Below are 4010 nucleotides of genomic sequence, written 5' to 3'. Positions count from 1 at the left end.
TATCTAGGTAATTCCTTGATTTAATGGAAAGCCAAGAAGCAACCTACGGTATCTTGCAATTCCACCGAATGTGAATATCGGGCAATGGCCTTTACCGTTTGCGAAATACAATGGCTCACAAATATCCTCAAGGAACTTCATGTAACATTCATCCAACTTTCCCTTCTATATTGCGACAACGCCTCAGCTAGACACATTGCCAGCAATTCTTCTTTCACGAACGCACCAAGCACATCGACCTTGACTGCCACCTAGTGCGAGGAAAGCTTCAGAATGGTCTATTTTGACTGCTGCTCATTTCCTCATCACAACAACTTGCAGACATTTTTACCAAGCCCCTTAACTTTAGGCCCTTTTCTAGCACCATCACTAAGCTTGGATTTTAAACACTTTTCCCTCAAGCTTATGGGGGGTGTTAGAATAATAATATAGTGACTTTTATTTCTCTTACATAATAGCTAGTCAGTTACATATTCTGCAATATAAATACTCTACCTAGTCTTCAGTTGTAAATAAGATATGCATATGATACTTTTTGTATATTCAATAACAAAAGCCCAATGGGCCGATTCTATTTTTCTGCTCCAAGGTCGAAGATCTTGTAATATGTTTAATGAGTTTTTCTCAATCGACCCAGTTTCTTGAAAGACTATCATTCTACGACAAGTCTTGGGAGGAAGTGTTTTCAATCGACCACATTCCCAATATTGCATATGCTCAATTGTCTCTCATTGTATAAAAATCATTGTGTGAGCGGTAATATGTATGATTATATGCACAATTTACTATACACATTTTTATTTTCTCACTTACAAGTTCACGTAACACAATTGTATCGGAGCAGCCTGCACCATCCCCATCAAAAATCTGCATAAACAATTTTGTTCCTAAACAAAACACACACGCGCGCGCACACACACACACATATATATACACACACAAAAATACCATATCATTATTATTATTATTATTATTATTATTATTATTATTATTATTATTATTATTATTCTCATTTTCAAAAAAAAAACTCTATGTGGTTTATTACTTAGCCTTCAACAGTTTCAAAATTTAATCAATTTAATCATTAATGCTTAAAAATTTTAAGAACAAGACCACTAAATTAATAGCTAACTTTTTCGACTTGAGAGTGTGCTCTTCTCAAGGTCTCAGGTTCGAATTCTGCTAGATACAAATTGCTTATTAAAAAAATTAACAACTATCTTTAGTGATAGAGATCAATATTCAACAATAAAATTATAAATCAAAATACATTATAAAATAGATAATACTAACTTGTGTTTTATAGACACAAGTTAAAAAATTCATTTATAAAAAAATTTGTATTGAAAAAAAAACTATACAAAATTAATTCTATACTTTTATTAAAATAATATTTCTTCATTTAATTCTTAATTTGTATCCTTAGAAACAAGTTAACATTACACTTATAAAATTATGATGGAATGCATACAACTACGAAATAATTTTTTTCCTCCATATGTCCTAGTTATGGAAGAACTTTGTCCAGAAGCTAGCAAGTCTATTGCATAAATGATTGAGATGGAACGTCCCAATACATTCTTAAGAAGAAAAGAAGTTGAGTTAAGGGTAAAATCACTTCAACTTTTAACATTTTCAGCAGTAATGTCTTTGGCAGTACAAACAGTGGCAGACACGGAAATCACTGCAATATTGATTAGAATTGCGACAAACAAAGCAAAACCACTTTCAATGAGAAAGTATCTGCATGCATCATTGATACCTGTCAATATGGGCTACCCGACCCTAAACGGGTCGTCCCTAGCGGGTCCTGGGCTTTTTAAGGCTGGACTAAAAAGGCCCTGTATAATATGGGCTCGAGATTTACTACCCGAGCCCGGCCCTAGATGGACTTCGGGCTACCCGACCCTAAATGGGCTTTTTTATTTAAAAAAATTAAATTAAAAACTCCATATTTATTATAAATAAAATTAAAAATTATGTTATTTTAAACATAATATATTTTTAAGTACTATATTATCTCTTATAAATACTATAATGTGTTTCTAAATACAATATATGTCTAAATTGTATAAAATAATACTTGAAAATTTATTATAAGAGAAAAACTAATATAATATGATGAAAAAATGTTGATTATATTAATGTATAATATTTAAAAGAGAAAGATTGAATAAAATAGAGATAAAATTTAGTGAAGTGAAAAAAATCAATATGCTATTTGGGAGTAAGATAATATAAATATTATTATATTTTTTTAAAATTTATAATTGTGCGGGCCTGATGAGCTATCCAAGGCCCAAATGGGCTAGCCCTAATGGGTAGCGGGCTTTTCAGGGCTGGGCTAAAAAGGCCCTGAAAAATATGGGCTCTAATTTTAAGGCCCAAGCCATATGATTTTTCGGGCATGGCGGACCGGCCCATATGGGCTAGCCCATTTTGACAGCTCTAGATACCACGCTCATAACCAGGTATTTTTCTTGATAACACTAGAGCAGAGTGGAGGAAAAGATTGTGAGGCATGATTCGAGCTCCTAAGAGGGCAATAGCGTCGGCTACAGCGCAACGCCATTTCCATTGAGTTTAGGGACAAGTACTCCTTCGACTACACCAGATGCAGGGGGTTTTACGTATCTCATTTCTCCGAAGAAACAAGTAGCCATTACAAATACTAAAACAGATATCAGAAGTTCCAATTTCCTTACTCCAAATCTTTGAAGGCCCAAAAACAAGAGCGTGCTACATCCCGTCAACAAAACTCCTCCCCATACTGGAATATGAAATAGTATGTTAAGAGCAAATGTTGTCCCAATCACTTCAGGTATGTCATTACAGCAAGCTCAGCTAGTATCCATAAACAGTACTTCACGAATAATGGATACTCAGCCTTACAGATTTCTGCAAGGTGTTTTCCTCTTAAGTGCAAAGCCTAAGTCTAGGAGTACCCGCCTTGTCTAACAAGTAATCCACCATAATATCAATATGAACACTATTAAACCAAGAAGAGCTTCTACTCGAAAAACTGATGTTCGCCAGGATATCAGCGCAAAAATTGGCCTCTCTAAAAATATGCGTGATCATGAAATCCATGCGAAGAGTGTACGCCCAACACGAGAGCCAACGAGATTTGATTATCCAAGGCACAAGATGAACGTTCAAGAAAGCTTTTACTAAAAGTAAACAATCCGTTTCAATCCATAGCTTATTCCAATTTAATTGCTTAGCCTTTTCAATAGCTATAATAGCTGCCATGAATTCTGCAAAAACAGGAGATCCTTCATTCAAATAAACACTGAAACTGAGCATGTGGACAGCCTTATCATCACGGTAGATTCCACCACAAGCAGCAAACATAGGGGAACCAGAGGCAACACCGTCAATGTTGCATTTAATCCAACTCGGAGCCGACAGACACCAAAGGATTTCTCGAATGCCAATCTGATTTCGAGGGTGCAAAATAATGCCAAAGGCTTTCAGCATAGAGAAACTAACCAAGGAACCATTAGCCTTTTTGGAAGTATGATTACCCACTAGTTTGGCTCTAGCAGCAATATTAGAAATGCAGTGTTTCCAATGAGTGATTTTGTTGTCAAATCATAAGAGATTTCTAGCATGCCAAAGTTGGTTGATTGTGTGAGCAAAGTTGGCTTTATTAACTGCTAAGGCCTGAGGACTCCAAGGCTCATTCAAAATCTTTAAGCAGTCTGCCAAGTTTCTGATGGTGAAAGGTTGTTGAAGCTGGGCACTAATCCATGTCCAAAATTTTGAGGCATAAGAACATTCAAAGAAAAGATGGGATGAGGTTTCAGCAGCAGCATGACAAAGAGAGCATTTTGATGGGAAACGAATGCCATAGCGTTGGAGAATCTCATCAGTAGGAATTCGATTATGTATGAGCCTCCAAACAAGCATTGAGTGATCAGGAGCAGTATCTTTATCCCAAGGGAAATCAAACCAAAAATCATAACAGGCAGGTTCGGTGATAAAGTCATAAGCCTGCTTGACTGGCA

The 4010-nt window shown here is 35.7% G+C and overlaps 1 pseudogene; it reads right to left on the bottom strand.

The window, feature by feature from the left end:
- Positions 1–1445: 1445 nt before the first annotated feature.
- On the bottom strand, positions 1446–3480 carry LOC131660674 (metal transporter Nramp7.2-like; annotated as a pseudogene).
- Between the last annotated feature and the right edge of the window lie 530 nt (positions 3481–4010).

This window comes from Vicia villosa, linkage group LG1, assembly GCF_029867415.1.
Source record: "Vicia villosa cultivar HV-30 ecotype Madison, WI linkage group LG1, Vvil1.0, whole genome shotgun sequence".
Taxonomy (NCBI): Eukaryota; Viridiplantae; Streptophyta; class Magnoliopsida; order Fabales; family Fabaceae; genus Vicia; species Vicia villosa.
This window is presented reverse-complemented; position numbering and strand designations above follow the sequence as displayed.